Source organism: Bos taurus, chromosome 24, assembly GCF_002263795.3.
Source record: "Bos taurus isolate L1 Dominette 01449 registration number 42190680 breed Hereford chromosome 24, ARS-UCD2.0, whole genome shotgun sequence".
NCBI lineage: Eukaryota > Metazoa > Chordata > Mammalia > Artiodactyla > Bovidae > Bos > Bos taurus.
In genome coordinates this window covers 48,219,545-48,244,651 of record NC_037351.1, presented here as the reverse complement: position 1 = coordinate 48,244,651, position 25,107 = coordinate 48,219,545, and the positions used below count along the sequence as shown (strand labels likewise).

At 50.5% G+C, this 25,107-nt stretch overlaps 1 protein-coding gene across 6 annotated transcripts in view; it reads right to left on the bottom strand.

Annotated features, from left to right (window-relative positions):
• CTIF (cap binding complex dependent translation initiation factor) overlaps positions 1-24,538 on the bottom strand; it is a 326,254-nt gene extending 301,716 nt beyond the window's left edge. For 3 of the 6 annotated variants that reach the window (XM_005224342.5, XM_010819001.4, XM_015460146.3), the window contains exon 1: positions 24,242-24,538. The gene's annotated coding sequence lies outside the window, so the exon portion shown is untranslated. Of the gene's footprint in view, positions 1-23,182; positions 24,167-24,241 lie in introns of those variants that run through there. The other 3 variants (XM_010818999.4, XM_005224340.5, XM_059881083.1) reach the window with 3 other exon arrangements.
• Between the last annotated feature and the right edge of the window lie 569 nt (positions 24,539-25,107).

The following is a 25,107-nucleotide window of genomic DNA, read 5'->3' as shown; positions in this document are numbered from 1 at the left end:
CTGTTGATGAAGGCTGGGACATGACAGAGCTGTGGGGCTCAGGGTCTGTGGAAAACAGGTCTGTAATAAATAGGACCTCGAAATAAACTTTAAAACCAAGCTAATTAAGTATATAAAATTATTTGGCAGAGCTGCAAATCAACCAATTGCTATTGAAGGGGGAAAAGGATACAATATGTAAAACAACACAGCACTGAAGTGATGAGGTGGAGATAATTCTTCACTTTGAAAGTATTTCAATGCAATGGGGGCCCCACATTTTCAGTAACAAATTATTAAAAACACAACCACAAACACTGGTAAGGTATCTTCCCTGAGAACCAAGCTTCTGTTTTTAAAATATCCTCCAAATGAAACAGCCTCACTGAACTACCTGCTGCTTCCCAGGGATGGTTAACCGTGAGGTGAATGAGGTCAAATATTCTGCAGGATAAGTTAGAGGCAGGCTGTGGGGACCTTCGTTGAGGCCTCGGGAGGGGTCGTCCGCAGCATATGCAGCTGCCCCGAGCCTTTTCTCGAACAGAAAATCTGTGCCCCAGCAACCCCACCCTAGCAGGACCTCCACCCACACACTGGCAGTCCCACCCCCAGACCCACAAGGCCCCTGCTACCCTTCCAGGCAGCCCGCAAAGCATCTGAGCAAAGCAGGGATCCCACCCACTCCCACAAAAGCCCCTTCTGCTTTGGGACCTTCTCGCCTGCGGGACACCGGACCATCAAGTCCAGGCACACCTAAAACAGGCAGGAAGGCAAGGAGAGGGGCTGGCGGGAGGGAGCACTTATGAAAAGCTGGCTCTGAGGATAAAGAAAACCCCGATCTGGATAAACCGAGAGACAGTGAAGTGTGGCCTGAAAGCAGCCAAAAAGAAACTGGAAGACTTTTTAAAGTCTTTTCTCCAAACAGAAAATCTCTGAGAAGGCACTGGGATTTCTGGTTGCCAGGAAGATAATTTCATCATTGGGCAGGGTGGGGTGTTGGGCAGGAGGAGATGGGGTGCTGGTTGGGGGAGGAAGCAGAGCCAGGGGCCCTGAGCAACAGGGGAGTACCTAGAAAGACCCCACCCTACACACCCTAGGGGGTCCCAAGCCCCACTGGGCACAAACCTAGGAGAAAAGGCAGGGACACCAAAAAAGAACGCCCAATAGATACCATGGTTGAAACTAAGATTTCCTCCAAGATCCCAATCACCTTCAAACTATCCCCAGGTCAAGGTCAGCTTCCCACTGGCAATAAAAGTGAGTCACCCTCCCCCTCTGCAGCTCCAAAGGTCAGAGAAGGCTATACTTCCTCCCTGAAGACTGCCCCTTAGGAAGAAGGTGGGCTCAAACAAGACAGCTACTGTGCACACAGGAAAGACCCCCAAGGGCCCCTCTGCAGCCCCAGGCTCCCACCTCTCCAAGAAATGCTGCCGCCCATCTTTTAACTCCCCTGGGTTGATTTAGGGTTATTGGTAGGAGGGAGCTAGGCAGGTGACATTCAGAGTGGGAAGCCAGCCCTTGCAGAATTTTATGGCTCAATTCCGAGGTAAATCACTCTGGGCCAGAGAACTGACTCCACGTAGATTTACTTGTTTTAATATTTGTTTGGGGGCACTGCAATTAATTGAAAGATGCCTTCTTCCAGTTATGGTTCTGAAATGTTGGACTTTGGTCTCTGAGCACTCATTTTTATTGGGCATAATTACGATCATTTGTCAGGAGTCTTCATTCCCAGGGAACAGAGCTCTCCACAGTTACAGGCCCGCTTGAGCTCCCAACAACCAGAATCGATTCTTCCTGGAGAAACCCGATCAAAGTAAGGATCCTACTAACTTGCTAACCTGACAGCCTCCAGGGGTTATCAGATTTGGTCCTCAGGGTCCTGGCAGCTGCAGGGAGAGAAGCCAAAGGATGAGAGGAAGATGCTGACCATCTCCCTGTGAGATCTAGTCATCCGGCCTCCCTCTGCACATCAGGCCACCAGTGAGCAGCAGGTAAGAACGTGAACTCTGGAGCCAGACTGCTACACTCTCAGCTTGCCTTTGCCACTTACTCGCTGTGTGACCTTAGGCAAGTCACGTAACCCCTCTGTTAACTGTCTCAATTTTCTCATCTCTAAAACTGGAATGGTAACAATACCCTTCTCACAGGGTTTTTATAAGAATGAAAACCAGTTGACAATTTGAAAGGACTTGGTAGAGCACCTGGCATAAGCACTAGAGGAACTGATTTATCGTAAATCAGTAAAATGAACTGATTTCTTGGTAAATTGATCTGTTTTATTGGTAAAGTTATTTGAAGAAAGAACGGCATAGCTAAAATGAAGTTTGAAAATCATTATTTTTATATCAGGGGTCTACAGACTTTCTGTCAAGTGCCAGAGAATTAATATTTTAGGCTTTGCAGGCCATGTGGGTCTTGCTGCAACTAGCAGAAGGCAACCACGGATATACTTAAAGCAAAAGATGACTGTGCTCCAATAAGATGTCACTTAGGAGAACAGACGTCGGGCTAGCTTGGTCTGCAGGCTGTAGTTTGCTGACCCCGGGACTGGACCAAACTCTCTGTTTCACAAATGGGGAGAACACAGTGGGGAGTTATCTGAAAAAGCTGGAGCCCAGCTCTCTCCAGGCCAAGGCACACTCTAAAATCAAGAGCCCCAGGAAGGAAAAGAGAAGTCCACCGTGCATTCAGAGCAGATGGGTTCATTCTGTCTCACCAGCAGCAGGGGTGAGAACAAGGGACAGTGAGGCCACTGCTGGCCGTCCACCACACAGCCCTGGCTCCCCGAGGATGGGCACGGGCTGCGGTGTCTTCCCATTCATCTCTGTAGCCCAGCGCTGGCTCTTGCCACAGTAGAGCTGCTCCGGGAAGGCCAATAACCATGGCGAGCCCTGCCCGGGGACGCCTCCCACCCCGAAGGCCAAGTGCCTACACGCCTGTACTTCAGCCAGTTCTGGGAGCGACTGATTAAATGAAGACGCCCACATACCTCTGACAAGGGGAAGGCACTTTTTAAAGGGCTACAATATAAAAGGGACATTTATTAACTATAACTGTGTTTAAATGATTCAAAGTTTTATAGACATTTCTTTTTTCACTTCCCCATAAAAGACTGCAAGAGGATGAACTCTAAACCTCGGTGAGGGTTTGTGAGAAGGCAGGACATTCCTCTCCTGTGGTTTAAAACATGGACCCCAAATCCCTGACACCAACCCCCCTCGCACCCCCCACCCCCACCAAGAAGTAGGGTTTATGTCCCTTCCTCTTGAATCTGGCCTTGGTAACTGTTGCAAAGATGGTACATGAAAGAGACACCCAGGTTTCCAGACCAAGCCTTTGGGAAATCGCAGCTTCTCCTTCCTGCTTCTTGGGACGTTCCCTTTGGAACCTAGCCACCATGCTTCGAAGAAGCCCAGGAGGCCCCGTGGAGAAGCCCACATGGAGGTGAAGCCAACACAACTCGCCAGCCTCAGAAACAAGCCGTCTTGGAAGTGGATCTTCTGGCCTTGGTAGAGCTATCCCAGCCAATACCACGTGCAGTAGATGTGAGTTGTACCTACTGAGCCCTGCCCAAGCGGCAGGCTCCTGAGCGGAATAAAAGATTAACGTTGTTTAAGGCACTAAGTTTCAGGATTGTTTGTTACATAGCAATAATAACTAGACCAGGCTTCTTAATTTCAATCATTTGCTCAGGCCACAAAGCTATCTGCTCTTAAAAGATAACGCAGCAAAATATTCTTTTGTTTGTTAGGATTTCGGGGATAGGGTAGGAATACAGACCCCAGACTTAATATTGTTATATTAAAAAATATATGTGATATGTGACCTATAATAAAAAATATATTTTCGGTCTTCAACCAGTCCTGACACAGAGCTCCTAAAATGCTTGGAATTTATAAGAGTTATAAAGGTGTTTTGATATTCAAAACAAATGCCTTCTACCACAACTAGGCTTATGTTAATGAGGTGACTTTTGGAAACTTAAGGATGGGACCTGGTTGCTAGGGGAACCAATCATGTGACTGGAGGGTAGGAAATTTTTGTCCCATCCCTGACCTCCAGGGAGAGGGACTGGAGGTTGAATCAACTGCCAATGGCCAATGATTTAATCAAGCATGTCTAAGTAATGAAGCCTTCCTCAGTTCAGTTCAGTTGCTCAGTCGTGTTCGACTCTGCAACCCCATGAATCGCAGCACGCCAGGCCTCCCTGTCCATCACCATCTCCCAGAGTTCACTCAAACTCACGTCCATCGAGTCAGTGATGCCACCCAGCCATCTCATCCTCTGTCGTCCCCTTCTCCTCCTGCCCCCAATCCCTCCCAGCATCAGAGTCTTTTCCAATGAGTCAACTCTTCGCATGACGTGGCCAAAGTACTGGAGTTTCAGCTTTAGCATCATTCCTTCCAAAGAACACCCAGGGCTGATCTCCTTTAGAATGGACTGGTTGGATCTCCTTGCAGTCCAAGGGACTCTCAAGAGGCTTCTCCAACACCACAGTTCAAAAGCATCAATTCTTCGGGGCTCAGCTTTCTTCACAGTTCAATTCTCACATCCATACATGACCACAGGAAAAACCATAGCTTTGACGAGACAGACCTTTGTTGGCAAAGTAATGTCTCTGCTTTTGAATATGCTATCTAGGTTGGTCATAACTTTCCTTCCAAGGAGTAAGCATCTTTTAATTTCATGGCTGCAGTCACCATAATATCCCCCAAAAAGATGGGGTTCAGAGTGCTTCCAGGTTGGTGGACATATGGAGATTTGCAGAGATGTGTGCACTCCAGCAAGGCATGGGAACTCTGAGCCCTCTCCCATACTTTGCCCTTCACATCTCTTACACCTGACTGTTTCTGAAACTCAGCAAGTAAAATGTTTCTCTGAGTCCATGAACTGCTAACAAATTAACAGGACCCAAGGAGCAGGATGAGTGAAAGCCAGTCAGAAGCACAGCATCTGAAGCTTGGGGTAGGGGGACTGAGCCCTTAACCTGTGGGATCTGATGCTGTCCCCAGGTAGGCAGAGTCAGAACTGAGTTATATTGTAGGATACACAGCTGGTGTCAGAATGCTTGGTGGCATAGAAAACCCACACACACATTGTACTGGGAGCAGAATTGCAAGGAGGGTAAAATAGAGAGAGAAAGTAGGTCTCAGAAGGCTCTGAAGATAGGACAAATATTTTTATCTAAAAAGAAAAAAGGAATTTTGAATCTGCATAAGCACATCAACAAATTTGAGAATGAGACCCCAGAGTCCCGATCTACATCCAAGACCACTGGTGGGAGAAGTCCTAATTTCAAATATTCAAATGCACATCCCGATTTCTGGGTCAGAAAACATGGTCAACAACATAACAGGGAAGAGAATATTCCGGCCTAAAAGTGTTGAGTCCGGTGGTACCAGTGATTGCCTCAGTCTCAACATAACTCTCCTAGATGATCAGAATTTACTCAAACACAGAGAGTAAAACTTTGTCAGGGTCACCAGGATGAATTAGCTCTAAAATGCAGTCCTTAGTTAACCTTAGACAAGAGTATTTATCACTGGTTGGAGAAAGGATGTCAAACAGAACATTCTTTATTGCAGCACATTTGATGCTAAGATGATTTTTCTGACAAATACATAAATTGTCATCATGCTAAAGTTATTTGGATACCGATTAAGTTTCTAGGGGCTTCCCTGGTGGCTCAGTGGTAAAGAATCAGCCTGCAAATGCAGGAGGCACAGGTTTGATCCCTGGTCTGGGAAGATCCCACACGCCGAGAAGCAACTAAGCTTGCACCACAACTACTGAGTCTGTACTCGAGCCCGGGAGCCACAGTTACTGAGGCCACAAGCTCCAGCTACTGAAACCAGAGCGCCACAGAGCCCATGCTCTGCAACGAGAAGTTATCTCAATGAGAAGCTTACGCACTCCAAACAGAGAGTAGCCTCTGCTTGCCACAACTAGAGACGAGCCCACACAGCAATGAGGACCCCGAACAGCCAAAAATAAACAAATAAATAACTTTTTTTTTTAAGGAAGAAGTTTCTGGTTATCAAAATCTTAGATAATAAAAATTGTTGTTTAAAAGGCTAAATTTGCTTTTGAAAGAAACCAGATATTATCTCTATATAAAAGGATTCTTTGCTTTACAAAAATATTTACTTAGATTTTCTTTAGGTAATGACCTCCTTTCATGATAGCTTCCCTGATAGCTCAGTTGATAAAAGAATCCGTGCGCAATGCAGGAGACCCTGGTTCGATTCCTGGGTCGGGAAGATCCCCTGGAGAAGGTATAGGCTACCTACTCTGGTATTCTTGGACTTCCCTTGTGGCTCAGCTGGTAAAGAATCCGCCCCACAATGAGGGAGAAGAAAACCCACTCAGAATACCCACTCGAGCATTCTGGCCTGGAGAATTCCATGGACTGTATGGGGTTGCAAAGAGTTGGATACAACTGAGCGACTTTCACTTTCCTTTTATGAATCTAAACTACAATCATATGTATATAAGTTTTGTGTAAATCAATACTTAGAAACCAGCATTTGTTACATGAAAAGAGGTAGCCTTGGGCTGAAATCAGTCATGTATTATTCAGAACTCACCCAGTGCCAAGTGACAGAAACCCAACCCAAACTTGATTTTGGCAGCATTTCCCCCAAATTCACCACCTTGGAGGTTTTCTATCCTAGCTGGGTACCAGGTGTAACATCATCGTTGACTTTGTTGACTTTTTATTAAACTAAGTTTCCTGCTAAGCAATAATGAAATCAAAAGTTTCATATACTAGTGACATTTTCTTTCTTTAATGCACATTTAAAATGAATATGTGGCTTCCTAGATAATTCGACTGAAATCAGCCTATAATCCCCAACAGTGTCTGAATGCTGTACCTTATGGTAGAGAAAGGTTTACTGAATAGAGAACTAGCCCGTAATTTGTTTTCTCACTGACACATGTGGTATGTGACCCTGGCCAAGTCACTTAGTCTTGCCCACTTCAATGCCCGCATTAGAAGAAGTGCATTAGCCCCGCCCACTCCCACTCTTCACAAGAGTGCCGGTGTAATAACCCTGGTGCCTCCGACGACTGCCCAGCCACAGTGGTCCGGGTCCTAGGACCTAGCCAGCCACTAGGATCTGAAGGCTTCATCCCCGCTGTCTGAATGCTGGAGCCAGAGAGGTTGGGCTTCCAGATCTACGGAGATCATGAGCAGGCAGCTGGGGAACTGGGAACTCTGAAAGACACTCACCCGCTTTTCTGGTTTTAAAATCTATTCCAGATGCATTAAGTAAACTTGGCTCTAATGAGCTAACTAAAATCATTAAGACCCTGTGGGGATAAAGCAGGGGCCGGGCTGCCAGAGGACTAAAACCAGGCCCCCAGGACTGTCCACAGCAGCCCAGCCCACATCGCCCCTGTCCTTAGCACGCTGCGTTCAGCCTGTGGAATCCTAGAACCAGGCCCCTGCCCTCTCCTCACCTCACCCTGCCTGCCATCTACCTGGGTCTCGTGGGGAATGGCAACAAGATAAGGCGAAAGACACAGAGGTCTTTGGCTCAGCGTGGGCTCTTAACGGGTGCTGCCCCCCATGGTTCATTTCTCTCTGGTATGAATGAGTTTGCAGTCAATCTAGAGGAAGAAAACACATCACATCACTTATCAGCAACACTCTCCCCATACCCTTTGGCTGATGTAACTCAAAGCCTGCAGCCTTAAAAGACCTAGAATTGGGCCTGGCACGGGGTGGGGATAATTTCTACCTTATTGAAAAAATTGATTTTATAGGGAAGGAGCAAACTGTTAGGTCCAAACCACCAATCAGGCAGATCTGGAGCTGCTACCTCAGGTGTGGACAAAGGCCCGAGATGACGTCACAGGAATGACTCCTTCCCTGAGGCAGCCCATGCTGAGGATGTAACACCTGCCTTAGAGGCCTGGCGCTAGGAACCTCCGAAGGCACCAATCAGGGATGTTAGACAGTATCTCATCCAGTCCCTGGGGTCAGTGAGGAGAAAACATCCCGATGTTAGGTGACTCAGCCAAGATCACCCAAGTTATTAATGCTGCTGCTGCTAAGTCGCTTCAGTCGTGTCCGACTCTGTGCGACTCCATAGACAGCAGCCCACCAGGCTCCACCGTCCCTGGGATTCTCCAGGCAAGAACACTGGAGTGGGTTGCCATTGCCTTCTCCGAGTCATTAATGGCAGACCCACAACCAATGGGCTTCCCAGGTGGCGCTAGTGGTAAAAACCCACCTGTCAATGCAGGAGGCTTAAGAGATGCAGGTTCGATCTCTGGGTTGGGAAGATTCCCTGGAGGAGGGCATAGTAACCTATTCCAGTATTCTTGCTGGAGAATCCCATGGATAAGAGGAGCCTGGCAGGCTACAGTTTACAGGGTCACAAAGAGTTGCACACGACTGCAGCGATTTAGCACACACACCGCACACCATGAACAATGACTTTCCCAGAACACCACACGAGGACCTCAGCATAATCTGTCAGCCCCTGTGTGTGATGGTTGAAATACAAAACTCGCACAGCAAAATAGGCTATGCCACATACTAGCAGTGTGAATCCCTTAACCTCTCTGTACCCTCATTGTCACATCTATAAAATAGAAGGCTGATTAAGGTAACACATGTAAAGTGCTCACTAAGCACTTTAACACAGTAACACTTAACAAACGCTAGGTTTTAAAAGTTACTGTTGGATTGCCCCAGGGTTTTAGCAGAAATACTACTTGTTCAATCCCTGAGTTGACAGATACCTCCTCTACTGCTTAAACAGCAGCTCACAGTGCCAAGAGTCCAGGTTCTACAGCAACGTAGGCCTGGATTTGGAACCTGGCTTTCATAACCAAATAGCACAATCAGGGTAGCCAAGACAAGAGAAATTTGCTTTCTCATTTTCTCATTTCTGGACACTGGAAGTCTGAGATTAAGGTGCAGCAGACTGGGTTTCTTCTGTGTCCTCTCCTCTTGGGCTCACAGATGGCCACCTTCTCCTGTGTCCTCACATGGTTGACTCAGGTGTCTATGTCTTATCTGTGTCCCGATGTCCTTTTAAGGACACAATCATACTGCACTAAAGCCACCTGTAGGACCTCTTAGGTACCTTAATTACCACTTTAAGGGCCCCACACATATACAGTCACATTTCAAGGTACTGGGTGTTAAGACTACAACATATTCTTGTTGTTGCTATTTAGCTGCTCAGTCGTGTCTGACTCTTTGTGACCCCATGGACTGTAGCCCGCCAGGCTCCTCTGTCCATGGGATTTCCCAGCCAAGAATACTGGAGTGGTTGCCATGTCCTTCTCCAGGGGATCTTCCCAACCCAGGGATCAAACCCATGTCTCCTGCTTGGCAAGAAGATTCTTTACCACTGCATTACCTGGGAAGCCCAACAACACACTCTTAGAGGGGATACAATTCAACCCAGAACAGTATGATGGATTATCTTTCTTCCTCTTTAGAATAGGAATATGTACAGACTCACAAATCCTTATCCAGGGCACCATCCTGTGCCATGCTGGACTGGTTTGGAATCTGGAGAGATGTCCAAAGTGAACAAAGAATGATCCTTCCCTAAAAGCTTCACATCAAGCATGGGCTGATGACACTGTGATTTCAGATTTCTATCCTCAAGAAACATGAGACAGTAAATCTTTGCTGTCCTAAATCAGCCACTTTGTGGTACTTTCCTGGGTCAGGAAACTAATGATGACCATGTGGAGACTGGATCCAAATCGGGAAAGGAGTATGTCAAGGCTGTACGTTGTCACCCTGATTATTTAACTTATATGCAGAGTACATATAAGTACTCTGAGTACTTATTTAACTTATATGCAGAGTACATCCAGCTAGGCTGGATGAAGCACAAGCTGGAATCAAGATTGCTGGGAGATTTATCAATAACCTCAGATACGCAGATGATACCACCCTTATGGCAGAAAGCAAAGAAAAATTAAAGAGCCTCTCAATGAAAGTGAAAGAGGAGAGTGAAAAAGTTGGCTTAAAGCTCAACATTCAGAAAACTAAGATCATGGCATCTGGCCCCATCACTTCATGGCAAATAGATGGGGAAACAGTGGAAATAGTGGCTGACTTTATTTTGGGGGGCTCCAAAATCACTACAGATGATGACTGCAGCCATGAAATTAAAAGATGCTTACTCCTTGGAAGAAAAGTTATGACCAACCTAGACAGCATATTCAAAAGCAGAGACATTACTTTGTCAACAAAGGTCCATCTAGTCAAGGCTATGGTTTTTCCAGTAGTCATGTATGGATGTGAGAGTTGGACTATAAAGAAAGCTGAGTGCTGAAGGACTGATGCTTTTGAACTGTGGTGTTGGAGAAGATTCTTGAGAGTCCCTTGGATTGCAAGGAGATCCAACCAGTCCATCCTAAAGAAAATCAGTCCTGAATATTCATTAGAAGGACTGATGCTGAAGCTCCAATACTCTGGCCACCTGATGGGAAGAGCTGACTCATTGAGAAGACCCTGATGCTGGGAAAAATTGAAGGTGTGAGGAGAAGGGGATGACAGAGGATGAGATGGTTGGATGGGATCACCGACTCAATGGACATGAGTTTGGGTAAATTCCAGGAGTTGGTGATGGACAGGGAGGCCTGGTGTGCTGCAGTCCATAGGGTCGCAAAGAGTCGGACATGATTGAGTGACTGAACTGAACTGAAGATATGGAAACAACCTAAGTGTCCATCGACAGATGAAATACACTCACACACACACTCACACACACACACACTCACACACACACACTCGCACTTGCACACTCTCACACTCACTTGCACACTCAGACTCGCGCGTGCGCACACACACACACTCTCTCACACACACACACATTCAGACACACTCGCGCACACACACACACACACTGGAATACTACGTAGAAGTAAAAGAGTGCACATGGATAGACTTGGAAGGCATTATGCTAGGTAAAATAAGTTAGACAAAGAAATACTGTCTGATATCATTTATATGGGGAATCTAAAAAATACTGCAAACTACTGAATATAACTACAAAGCAGACTTGCAGATATTGAGAACAAACGAGTGGTTACCAGTGGAGAGAAGGAAGTGGGGAAGGGCAAAGTAAGTACAGGGGCTTAAAAGGTACAAACTGGTAAGTATAAAACAAACGCAAAGGATACACTGTACACCATGGGGAACAGAGCCAATATTTTTAGTACCTATAAATGGAATATAACCTTTAAAAAGTGTGCACCACTATATTATACACCTGTAACATACAACATTATACATCAACTACACAACTCTTTGCAACCCCATGGACTGTAGCCCACCAGGCTTCTCTGTCCTGGGATTCTCCAGGCAAGAACACTGGAGTGGGTTGCCATTTTCTCCTCCAGGGGATCTTCCCAACCCAGGGATCGAACCAGGTCTCCTGCATTGCAGGTGGATTCTTTACTGAGCCACCTGGGAGGAACACATATTATATACCTATAACACACAATATTATACATCACTACACTTCAAATGGCAGAAAGTGAAGAGGAACTCAAAAGCCTCTTGATGAAGGTGAAAGTGGAGAGTGAAAAGGTTGGCTTAAAGCTCAGCATTCAGAAAACGAAGATCATGGCATGCGGTCCCATCACTTCATGGGAAATAGATGGGGAAACAGTGGAAACAGTGTCAGACTTTATTTGGGGGGGCTCCAAAATCACTACAGATGGTGACTGCAGCCATGAAATTAAAAGACGCTTACTCCTTGGAAGAAAAGTTATGACCAACCTAGATAGCATATTCAAAAGCAGAGACATGACTTTGCCAACAAAGGTCCATCTAGTCAAGGCTATGGTTTTTCCTGTGGTCATGTATGGATGTGAGAGTTGGACTGTGAAGAAGGCTGAGTGCCGAAGAATTGATGCTTTTGAACTGTGGTGTTGGAGAAGACTCTTGAGAGTCCCTTGGACTGCAAGGAGATCCAACCAGTCCATTCTGAAGGAGATCAGCCCTGGGATTTCTTTGGACGGAATGATGCTGAAGCTGAAACTCCAGTACTTTGGCCACCTCATGCAAAGAGTTGACTCATTAGAAAAGACTCTGATGCTGGGAGGGATTGGGGGCAGGAGGAGAAGGGGACGACAGAGGATGAGATGGCTGGATGGCATCACTGACTTGATGGACGTGAGTCTGAGTGAACTCCGGGAGTTGGTGATGGACAGGGAGGCCTGGTGTGCTGCGATTCATGGGGTCGCAAAGAGTCGGACACAACTGAGCGACTGATTTGATCTGATCTGATACTTCAAAAGAAAAGAAAAAATGTTTTAAAGACACATGGAGGAACTCACCTGCCTGCCCGCCTTCCAATACAGTTACATGAGAATGTGACAGGTGGAGTGTGGCAGCAAAGCGGTGACCATGAGGGGACAAGCCTGACCCAAAATGCTGTAAATGGCTGTCTGGGAGGTTAGAATGAATGCTTAAGATTATTACTGCCCCACTGAAATAAGCAACTTTAGAAACCCCCAACATTTAGATTCCTGGTTAGTTATGTCTATAAACATCTTGTTTTCTAAGCGACTGTTAGTCCAGCGTTCTTTTGGCTGTAGCCAATAGCATTCTACAAGCCAGGTGGTTCTCATCTCTCCAAATGTCCATCTCTGACTCCAAAACTGAGATCACAGTGAGGTCGATATAAGACGAAACCTCGTGACCTTAAACCGAATCCCATCAGAGCACAGATGGAGCTTTCCCCTCTGGCCCCTGAGAAAAACAGGAAACATGCCAGTTTCTCTTGCAGCCAAGCCCCTCCCCTAGAGCATCCCTGCGTGCATCCTGCAGTACAAAGGACTGACAAGGGTGTCAGGTATGGCCCACACACCTGCACCCTCCCAGGCCCACGTGGCCATAAGCCCCCATTTGCCCAGGACAGTCCCCGTTTACATCTGTGTGCTCCCTTTCACTCTCAAAGGTGCCTCCATTTGGACAAAAAAAAAAAAAAGAGAGACACCTTACTTCTGGCTGCCTCGGCGCTCTTCTTTTTACTCCCCTACTTCCCACACCACACGAACACGAGGCCATTCTGTCTTCCCCACCAAAATGAAGTCGGGAGGCAGGGACCCTGCCAGGCTCACCCGAATTCCTCTGACCCACAGCAGGCGTCTGATAACAAATTTGCTAAACTGCACCAAATGTTAACAGAAGAGTCTTAAGCTGAAAGGTCTGGGGCAAGCCAGCAGAATGTGAACACGGAGAACAGTTTTTAGAGGGAGGAGAAACTGGGTACCTTCCCAGAATCCCTGACCTTCACCACTGGGTTTGTCAGGATGTCTGGCCATCCAGCTGGCTGATGCAATCCCGAGGCAAAGGCGGCTCGTGCTCTGCGTAAGCCCACACGGCACCTGTTGACTAAATGGACCCCGCAGATGCCAGCTGACCTGGGGACGCAAAGGAGCAGAAAGGCTTTGGCTTCCTCAAAGAAGAGCCCAGGGCGCTGCAGACCGACACCCAGAGACAAATAAACTGCATGCTGGGAAAACACTGTCATTGTCCACACCTTCCTGCCTGGGGACACACACTGTCCAGCAGGCCACTTTTGTGATCTCATGGTGCAGACTGTAAGCATCTCAGCAAGTGACCCATGAATACAGCAAAGGCCTGTGGGTTCTTGGCCTGAGGTGAGATCAGGGCATGGCCTCCCCCAAGGGACGGCCCTATAAGGGAGCAGCGTGGGGAATGCCTGCCCCACCCACTCCGAATGGAACCACACACATTCCTTCTGAATAACTTTTGGACTCAATTGTCACAACTACAGTTGGGCATTTCCATGTCTCTGCCTCTCTTCCTCTCCCTCACAGAGGTTACTTTTATTTAGTAACACATACAGAGAACACCTAGCTCTACTAGGGCACCTAAGAGACACTCAGTTAACCCTGATAGCTCAGTTCATAAAGAATCCGCCTGCAATGCAGGAGACCCCGCTTCCATTCCTGGGTTGGGAAGATCTGCTGGAGAAGGGATAGGCTACCCACTCCAGTATTCTTGGGCTTCCCTGGTGGCTCAGCTGGTTAAGAATCCGCCTGCAATGTGGGAGACCTAGGTTTGATCCCTGGGTTGGGAAGATCCCCTGGAGAAGGGAAAGGCTACCCACTCCAGTATTCTGGCCTGGAGAATTCCATGGACTGTATAGGCCATGGGTCTCAAAGACTGAGTGACTTTCACTTTTTCCCTGCATCAGGTTCCCAAGTCACTTACTACTGAAATGTATTCTGAGGTTGGAGGATAGAACTGCTTCTCTCGTCGCAATCTAAAAAGCACTGAGCCAACCTCTCAAAACTTCTACATCACAGCCAGCTCAGCAAACCTTAAATCTCAGCTTCAAAAGCTCCCTCTTTGCTAAGTTAGGATGGAAGCTGGCTTGATTCTCAACAGAACCTTAACTTGACAAATTAAGGCCTTTCCAGCAAAAGCGAGCAGGATGCTGAAAGGCCTCCAAAACATCTTTCCCAACAGCCCACAGCTGAAGGGGCGATGGGTAGAAACCGTCAGGCAGCGCCTGAGGCTCACAGGAGGCCTTCCAGCTGCAAGAGCCTTCTAACGAGGGAAGGCACTGCCTGGTATAGCTGCACACTCCCGGCACCGCCGCACACTCCTGGCCACAGGAAGCCTTGGAGCAAGCGCTGGTGGAGACAGGATTCCCACTCCAGGGAGGAGGCCCACTAGATGACCTCTAAGATGTCTCCCAATTTTAAAATTCAAGAAAATCAAGCCTCTGGGCTTAGGGTAGACAATGGCGTGCATGGTCTGGAGGGACCAGGAGCAGCTGGAATCTGCACAGGGTACCTTGAGGGGGAGGCTGGTGGGCTACAGTCCATGGGGTCACAAACAGCCAGACACGACTGAGCGACTAAGCACACACACACACACACACACACTGAGGGGGAACCTGGGCAGAAGCCTCGTCTGGAAAGATCCAGCCTGAATCAACAGCAGAGAGGACGTGAGGCCTTCCTGGACAGGCTTGTCTGCAGGCCTCTGCTGACAGGTGAAGCCTGGGGCCGGCACAGCCCTTCTCCAGAGCCCTGCACACGCCCTCTGCAGTGTGCACAGGTCACAAAGGCCCCTGTCAAAGGTTCCCACCAAGGCCTCTCTCTCCTCCTCCTCACTCAGGAACCCCCGGGTCCTACAGCATCTCTCCAAGGAGGAGACCCAAGTCAGTGAAGGGTGAAGAGCCCCAGAATCTTCCCGGCACTCCTGAGAGCCTAGAGCCCACAGGCAGGAAGACCCTGGCCCCCAGAGGCTTTATGTGCTAATTCCTTGTGTGTTAGTCACTCAGTCTTGTCTGACTCTCTGCAATTCCATGGACTATAGCCTGCCAGGCTCCTCTGTCCATGGAATTCTCCAGGCTAGAATACTAGGGTGGATCGCCCTTCTCTTCACCAGGGGATCGTCCCAACCCAGGGATCAAACCCTGATCTCCTGCATTGCAGGCAGATTTCTTTACCGTCTGAGACAGCAGGGAAGCCCCAAGCCGTGTGTAGTGGCCATCCAAAGCCACAAGAGGCCTGAGGTTTCAAGGTTCCAGGAACGATTTTTTTTCCTCCCCTCAGTTCAGGCCAAGACAGACAAGTTCCCCCTCCCCTGCTTCTATGCCAGAGGGCGGCTGTCTATTCCATCCTCTTTCCAAACCTGCATACCTTTGCAGGGGCCCGATTCAGGCAGGGCCCTCCACGCCAACTCCCAGTCTCACCTCGGACCCTGGAGGAGGCACTGTCAAGGGCTCAACAGCCTTTGGTTCTGAGACCCCTCAAGACACCCATAGCCACCCCCACCCCCAGGCCAGGCCTGGCATCAGCGCTTGCTTCGTGCTCCCTTCTGAGCTCCCTGGGGACTGCCCTTCCAAATGAGGAGCTCAGCTCTTCTCTGAAAGGATGCTAGTTGTATTTCATACGACATTTCTAGGTGCTTGGTAGTTGGAAGGTTTTCAAGATTTTTACTCCACTATGGTACTAAAAATATTCTAAATCAGTGTTGGAATCCTCTTTGGACTTGTTCACAGGAACCTCCCCGGGCTGACCTCCCCCACCCCTATCCCCACCCTGCACCAAACAACGAACTCTGGTCACATCCCTGCAGATCCAAATACATACGATGAACACCTACCATGTAGGTCCTGGGTGTTCAAAAATGGCAAGACTGTCGCTTGGCCTGAAACACAGCAGCTCTATTTAAATGCAGCATAGCAGGAGAGAAATTCCAGCAAACCTCTTCCATTTAACGAGCAGCCCACTATTTGCCCAGGTTATCACAGCTGTTTAGTGGCTTCACAGGTCCTCAGCTCGTCTCCCAACTAGACCAGCCTATTCGTGGGAAGAGGTACAGGTCTCCCCTGCCCTTGACTCCCAGCCTGAGCGCCCAGGACAGAGATCTCACCAGGGTTGTTAAAAAATGACAAAGCCTCTCGCCTAACGCACTCAAATGCTTCCAGCTGAGGCGCGCTCTCAACTGTCTCCGGATTCTGCCAGCTGGGCCTCCAGCATGACACAGCATCCCTGCCTGGCTTCCCTAACGACAGTGGGCCCGGCATGACAAAGGCTTCTCTGACGACAGGAGGAAGAGGTCTTCTCCTTGTCTATAGCAGCCCCCACGGCGGTCCTGTCCCACAGCCAACCTCCCCCTACTCCCAGGACTGCAGCTCCTGCCCACACCTCCAGCTCAGGCTTCCACCCTGCGTATGGTCTATACGCAGGAGAAGACAGTTCCACTGGACTATCCTACCTGCGATTCCACTCGACGAGTCTTATGTTAAACTCACCACAACACCCCAGCACATCTGCTCCAGCCACCAGCAGAAGGTCACACCCCAGTAAAGGTCACCATCCACTCAGTCCAGGAGGCCAGAGACCTGGGAATCAACTGGGACTCCTCCCTTATCCCTCAAAGCACTAAAAACTGCAGACTTGACTCCCCAAGTGGCTTTAACATGTGACCTTTCCTCTACCTTCATCCACACAGCCCTGCTTCCAGGCCTCCTCTCCAGGGACAGGACCCTGCACGGAACCTGCTGTTGACTCACGGCCCAGGGGCTGCCTGGCTCCCAGTCCTGCTTGCTTCTGGCCCACTGTAAGTCCCATCCGCCCTGCCGAATTGCGAGGTCCCCAGCCAGGCTCTTCAGGTCCTCAGAGCTGGGCTCTGTACACACGCATCATTGTGCTCGACCAGCCTGCTGCTGCCCCTTCCTACACCCAGGCAGCCTTGGGCCTCCACGCCTTTGCACCCACGTGCCTTCCCCATAAACATCCTTCTCCTGTCTCCTCTCCAGGTTAATTCTTTTTCATACCTTCAGATTCAGCTCCTGCGTCATCTCCCTAAGGAAGCCCTCTCTGATTTCTGAGGCCTGGCCCTTGTCTGGCAGGCAACTTTCTCCACCACTGCACTCACCACACCGTGCTGAGTTTAACTGTTTCAGCGTCTGTCTCTCCCGGGAGACAGTGGGCTCTTTGAAGGCAGGAGGGTTGCGCTTCTTCACTGTTGTAGCCCCAGGGCAGAGAAAAAGCCCAGACACTACAAGAAGCCCCCTCTGACTGCAGGATCCACCCACTCCTTAGTCAGCTCCACTCTGCCCAAGCACAGACAATTTCCCTTTCACCCCTTTTGGGTCATAGCCCCAGCTGAAAACCTCTTACCATGGCGTCTGCCATGACCCCAGACCTACTCCCAAATTCACCTCTTCCATAAAGTCATCCCAAACTAGCCCCAGTCTACATTATCACTGCTATGACACCTGCCTCCCGTACTTTATCCATCCCACCCCCTGGGTAATTTAGGACTTCGGTCTGACTCCATGGTTGGACATCAGCTAGTAGTGGATATCATAAAGAAGGAGCTACAAAAGAATTTTTAAGCTCCAAAAAGTTTGAGACCCTCCACTCACAAAACCGTAATGAGGATGTGGCATGTGGACCACCTCAGCCCAAGACACCAGATTTGAAGTCTGAAGACTTGGGATCAGACGCCTGCCCTACTGCTTACTTCTGACTCAGACATGTCACTAACCGTTAGTACTGAAACTAACAGGCTCAGTTTCCCCATCTGCAAAATGGGAATAATGATAACAGCCTCACAGGGCTGTTATATAAAGCAGATAAGGTCACTGGTGTGAAATACATCATAAACTGCACACCCAAGTCAAGTGTAGGGCAAAATGACTGTCTCCAGTGGCAACCAATTCCCCATCCAACTCCACTATGCCCAGCCCAGTAGTTCCTGTCCTTACTTGAGTTAGGTAAGAATCGAATGAAGTCTGTGGATCCTCCTCCTAGAAAAATGCACATATATAACAGCTTGGCAAACACCTTTACGAGGTTCCTGAGGACCCCACCATGGGAAGGGAAAGCCACAGACCAAACTTAAGCGCACTAGAAGGCCCCAAGCATAAAACCCTCTCCCAAATACACCAGACTCCTAGGAGCTAGAGAAGAAAGACAGAGCAAGGAAGACCAGTGTCAACAGAAAACTATCTCAAGACTCCAAAAGAAAGAAAAAGATGTAGTGTTTTCACTCTTCGGGAAGTAAGAACCCCACCTCTTTCCAGAAAGCATCACAGTGTTTGGCAGAAACCAACACAATTCTGTAAAGCAATTATCCGTCAGTTAAAAAAAATATTAATTTTTTTAAAAAAAAAAAGCATCACAGAACAGAGAAAGATTAAATGAGGCATCAAAATTTAGTAGGCGTTCTTGTTCCACTCTGCCAAGGGCTCCCTGTGACTTTGGGTGAGTCATTTCACCTCTCTGCGCCTCGGGGTCTTCAGCTTATCAGCAAGGCCCTCCCGGGGTGTCTGGATCTCAGGATGTGTCTGTTCTCACTCTGTTCTGAACCACGGCTCTGGCCTGGGTTTAATTCAGATGTAACAGGCAGCGGTCGATAGTCAGCATCGCAGTAATTTTGAGAGAAGGCCACTGTGACAGCAATGTTCTAAGTTAAACTGCACGCAGGATGAGACAGGAGGGCAAAAGAGTAAAAAGCCTGAATGTGAACGGCTGAGTTCAGGTGACCAGTGAGTCAGCAGTGAGGCCCAGAGGTAGAGGACCCCCCTAAAAGAACATCAAAAGGGGCCGCCGCATTATTGGGTAAGCTATGCAGAAACGCCATCAGGTCTGGAGAATTCCCAGAAACTGCAATTTGCCCGTCTGTTTGTACCTCCTGTTCTCGCTCTAGGCTCAGAATTCTCTCCCCATCCTAACCACCACCTCCTGCTTCCCTGTTCATGATGTGAACTTAAAACAAGGTTGCTGCTAAGTCGCTTCAGTCATGTCCGACTCTGTGCGACCCCACAGACTGCAGCCCACTAGGCTCCTCTGTCCCTTGGACCCTAAAACTGAGAAGAAATTGGAGAACAGTGTCAGGGACCGCAGAAGTCAGTTGGGCAATGAACAGCTAAAAAAAGCAGACTCATATTAGAAAATATACACAGACCTACGAGACAGAAACTACTAAACTCGGGCAGGGCTTGGCTGAGATTTTGATCAAAAGCCACTGAAGACAGGCTATCACAGCCCATCACAGCTGGGGCAGGACCCTGGAGGACAATGTGTCTGCTCCTCACTGCCCAGTAGACTAACCTGTGGGCTGGCTTCAGGGTCATCTCCCATGAGCTGCCTAACTTCTACAAAAGGACAGACCTCCAGGGCCCACCTGGCAGGTTCCAAATAGTTTGAAATTCAGAGCAACAAGGCTCTTCTTCCCCTGTTGCTTCTTTCTGCATTTACTATAGGAAAGAGACTGGCACTATGAGTTCCTTGCAACCAACATACGTGAAATTTACTAAGTCCCAGGGTGAGTGCTCTAAAATATTTACAATTTGTTCCCTCCTGTAGGCTCTGAATCATCTGTTTTTTTGCACTGCAACTTAGCTGTTTCTGCTATCCTGTCTCTGTGTGCCCCAAACACAGTAGCCCAGGAAAGGTGCTCAACAAATATTTGCTGGACTCAAAATCTTACATTTGTCTCCACAGCTAGAAGATGTTTTGGCAAGCAGTGCTAAACTGTATGTTAAATTTTCTGCATGTGTACTTCAAGAAACACAAACATGCTCAATACATATTTGTAAATGAATAGTTGATTACCTAGCCAACCCTAATAACTCCCCAGGCTGTGTCTGAGAACCTTCACTGCCTGAACTCTGAGAAATGCACACAGTTATGTAGGAGCTTTTTGTTCTTTTAAAGGCTTCCATCCCTGGAGATGGAGGGGGCAGGGAGTAGAACCTGGATGGTTTCTCAGGAGCTATACTTTAAATCCATGGTTTTGGAACCAGCAAGGAACAAACCTTAGATTCAATAGGGACCCCATAAACACACCCATATGAACACAGGCATATGTTGCAAAAACATATATCCATATGTATTTATTACATGCAGTTATGATTCTGGTACATACTGCATGCATCAAAGCTGACAATCATTCACCAACTGTAAACTATCAGATAAGTGATAATAACAGCAATGCAGACTTCTGCTTTTTTAATACTTATTCTCATTAGGACTGGCAGTGAACCAAGTGTTTTTTGACAAAGAATAAATACCATAATTTCATACTGTTCATGGGTGTTGGAGAAGATTCTTGAGAGTCCCTTGGACTGCAAGGAGATCAAACCAGTCAATTATAAAGGAAATAAGTCCCGAATATTCATTGGAAGGACTGATGCTGAAGCTGAAACTCCAATCCTTTCGCCACCTGATGTGAAGATCTGACTCACTGGAAAAGCCCCTGATGTTGGGAAAGACTAAAGGCAGGAGGAGAAGGGGACAACAGAGGATGAGATGGTTGGATGGCATCACCAACTCGATGGACATAAGTTTGGGCAACCTCCAGGAGTTGGTGATGGACAGGTAAGCCTGGGGTGCTGCACACAGTCCATGGGTTTGCAAAAAGTCAGACACAACAGAGCAACTGAATGATCAAACTGAAATACCATAATTTACCCGCTGTCTTAGGTTTAGTATTTCCTAGGGTGCCAAGACCTACACTTACTAAAAGAAGAAAAAAAGTTGGCCACTATTTAAGTTAAAAGGCCACAGACTGGGCTTCCTTGGTGGCTCAGTGGTAAAGAATCTGCCTGCCAGTGCAGGAGACTTGGGTTTGATCCTTGATCAGGGAAGATCCTACATGACCCAGAGCAACTAAGCCCATGGGCCACAGCTATTCAGTCTGTGCTCTAGAGCCTGGGACCCCCAACTACTGAGCCCATGTGAGGCAACTACTGAAGCCCGAGTACTCCCAGAGCCTGTGCTCCACAACAAGAGAAACCACGGCAATGAGAAGTCTGTGTACCACAGCTAGAAAAAGCCGGGGCAGGAAGGAAGGCTCAGCACAGCTATAAATAAATAAACAAATTAAATTATTTTAAACCAACCCCCCCCCCAAAAAAAAGCCACAGTCTAAGAAGTGAAACCACAGAGAAGCTTCAGGCAAGTCTCCTTACTTTTTGAGCCTCAATGTACGGTTCTGTAAAATGGGGTTAATATCCCCCATACCTCACGGGGCCGTCTTAATAAATGCGATGATGGGGAAGGCGCCTAGACATACAAACATATTATTATTCTAGTAATCTGTTAATCACTGGTGACATTGTACCCCCGGATGCGTTACAAAATTACTGCTTCCAAGTGCACGTTATCCAAGACAGACACTTGACACAGCAGGGTGAGATGATCTGTGTGTAAATCGAATCCTGTCTCAAGCACTTTAAGGGAGCTTCCTGGGGCCACCTGAGTGCATCCCGCGAGGGGCCAAACATCTTAACGTCTGCTCAGTGCGTTCTGTTCCAGTATAACCGGGTTTTCTTGAAAGCCAAGCAATTTTTCTCGCGCGTTCCCAGAATGCTCGGAGCCCGGCTCCGTGAGGTTTTCGGCCCAGACCCGGCGCTGGACAGGAGGAACAGGGCCGGACAGCCTGTGGGCCCCTCCCCGCCCTCTGGGCGGCTCCTTCCTCTCGCTTTCAGCTCGGGCGGTAGCGGCGCTCGTGCTGTGTCACTTTCGCCTTCGAAAGCCCCCAGCCGCTGCGGAACCAGCAGCCCCGGTGGCTTCCTCCCTCAGCGCACAGGCCCTGAGCCTGGGAGATAATCCCCTGTCGCAGAGACCCAGCTCTGGGAGGGCAAAGACCTGCCTGCGCCCGGCTGGGCAGTCGGCAGCCGGCACCCGCGCCGGAGGTAGCTTGGGGCGGAGCGCGCAACCCGGCGGGCCGGGCAGCCTTCGGCCTCCACTGTCTCTAGGACGAAGAATTGGGAGGGGGTACGCAGGGCGCGCCGATTCCCTCCAGGATCTGCGAAGGCAGCAGCAGGAGCGGCCGCGCGCACCCACAGCGCGCCCCGGGCCAAGGGTCAACCGAGGGGGGCGGGGGCGCGACACAAGCGCCCCGCCGCTCCTCCAGGCCCAGCCAGACCAGCCCGCGGCGCCGCAGAGTAGATGGCCAGCCTGCCGGGTCCGGTTGGGGCGGGGGGGCGTCGGGGACTCGAGGAGAGGGACCGTGGCACGTCTCTGGCCGGGTCCTCTCTCACCGACCCGGCTCATTCGCAACCCCAGGATCTCCCCGAGCCCTCGGCCGGCGACCCCCCGACCCCGACTCCAAGGAACCAGGGCGCTGGCGCGGACACACACACGACTACGAGCCCCGGCGGGACCGATCCCCGCGGGGGCTCGGGGCCCACGCGCGTCCCCACTACGCATCGGTCTGCGGTCCCCGCCCCCCCCCCCCCCCCCCGCCGCGCACACACGCCAGAGCGGTGTGTACACACACAAACAGCTGGGCGGGGGAGGCGACGCCTCACTCCCTGAGTGGGGATGCACACCGTGCCACCAGCCACCCCTCCCCTTTACACGCCGCACCTCCCTCTCTGTTCACACCTGCCCCCCCCCCCCACCACAACACCAACCCTGAAAACTCCGCGAAACCAAACAGCTAAAGCCGCCCAGATGAGGGGCTCAGACCTCTACCACCTCCCCCCCGCCACAACTGTCATTTAACATCAGAGGAGAGACGGACCCAACTCAGATGCGCGGTCCCCGGGACGCCTCCCCCAGCGGTACCCAGGCTCCGACAAGCGGCCCTCCAGGGCACCAGATCTCCGCTGCAGCCGAGCCACCGCCCCCCTGCCCGCCGCCCACGACCCCCCTCTCCGCCCCACACACACACCCCACCAGGACCCGCGTCCGGGACAGTCACCTGCTCGTTAAAGAACCCGAGCCGGAGCCCACTCCGCTCCGGCCCGGGTCACCAGCCACCGCGAGCTGGCTTTTCAGAGCCTGTCAACTTAACCCTGACTCCGCCGGACAGGTCTGTTCCCCGGGCCCGATTACACAGCGGCGGCAGGAATAAGAACGTAAAAAAAGAAAGAATCACTGCCGTGGGGAAGGTCCAAAGCTGCGACCGCAGTGAAGCCAGCGATCCGGCTTCCTCCTCTGCTCCCACCCCCGCCCCGCGCCCCCCGCGGTCCGCGGGCTCACCAGGGACGGAGGGAGGGTGCAGCCTGTCTAGACGACAGACATCTCCGCGCCCGCGGGGACGGGCGCGCACACACACACACACACACACTCACACGCGGCCGCTGCCACAGACACAATCGGTCGCCGGAGGACGGAGGGGCAGCGTGAAGACACTCCCAGGGTCCCTCCGGGAGCCGCGAGAGCGGCAGCCTCCGGCCCCTAGCCGCCACCCGGAGCCGCGCTCCCTACCTCCGCCGACTACGGTCAGAACAGCTGCAAGTTTGGCCGGTTCCTGAACCAATGCAGCAAATGCGGGCTTCAAAACAAAAGGGAGAGGAATCACGCTCGCTCGCTCGCTTCCTCCCTCCGGGTCGGAATCCGGCACATGACAGCGGCTACACCGCGCGGCTCCAACGCGAGCCGGGCTTCAACCGTGCACCCCCTCCTCACCCCACGCTAAGAGAGCCCCCCTCCTCCCCTCAGGGCTACGGCTCCCCTACTGGCGGGGAACCGGCTGAGAAGGGGCAAACCTGGGGAGGGGGCGAGATCTCAGAGTGCTGTCCCCGACAGAGGCGGGGACGCAGGATGGGCGCGGACGACCGGCTGCCCCGGGCGCAGGGTGGGAGGAGGAGGTAGGGGGGTAGGGGGCTAATTGTTTGGGGTGGTTTTCCCGGATTATCTGTAAGCACGCACACGTCACAGAGCCCTTCCTCACCGGTCCCGGAATCGACCCGCAACGGGAGATGACTACACGAGGCGGGGGGGGAGGGGGGGGGCGGACGGTCGGGGAGATGCTCACCTCGGGGTTCCTCAGGCCGCCGCTCCGAGCCCGAGTCGGGGGTGGGGTGGGGGGGTGGGGGAAGGGGGCAGGGAAAGAGAAGGGAGGGAGGAGGCTCGGGAGAGCCGATCCCCCGTCCCGAGTTCCGCGCGTCCCGGCGGCGGAGGGGTGCCTCCGGCGCCCCAGCGCACAAACCCAGCCGAGAGGGGAGGGAGGGAGGGAAGGGAAGGAGGGAAGGAGGGGCGGGCGGGGGGAGGGAGCAGAGGAAGGAAAAAAAAAAAAAAATGATCCCTGCTCTGACACAGGGAAAGAGAATGTAGGAGGGTGACGTCCAGGCCCCGCCCTCCCCTCCGGCCACGTGCAAAGACATGAAAGGAACGAGGGCGGCGGGAGGCCTGCTGGGTAATGTAGTTCGCCTTTCTTTCCTGGGATGGCGGGCCCTGGAGAAGCGGGGCGCCGCTGGGGCGCGGGGACTGGCCGCCCGAGCAGCCCAGATAGCAGGTCTAGCCTCGCCGAAACCCCACGCCCGGCGCCCGATCCCCACCCCACCCCCAGCGCGCTGGCGCCGCCCCGCGTGGGAACCTCAATTGGGGACTTGGGCGAGGAAGGAAACATTTGATTTTAGGGACAGGACGGCTTTAAGGATGAGGACTTCCTTGCTCTTAAGTGCTAAGTCCGTCCTTAGAGCAGATAAAAGGGAGCGTTGTGTACGCCCTGGGCGACCCAAGGGCAGTTACTAATGCTCTATTAAATGCTACGAGATGCGTATGTTATAATTAACATTTGAACATCTCAGTGGCAGGGGCGGGATGTTGTAATTAGATATGCACTTTGCAACCAATTAATTTTCCATTGGCTATGCTAAGGGATAAGGCAGGGAACTTGGT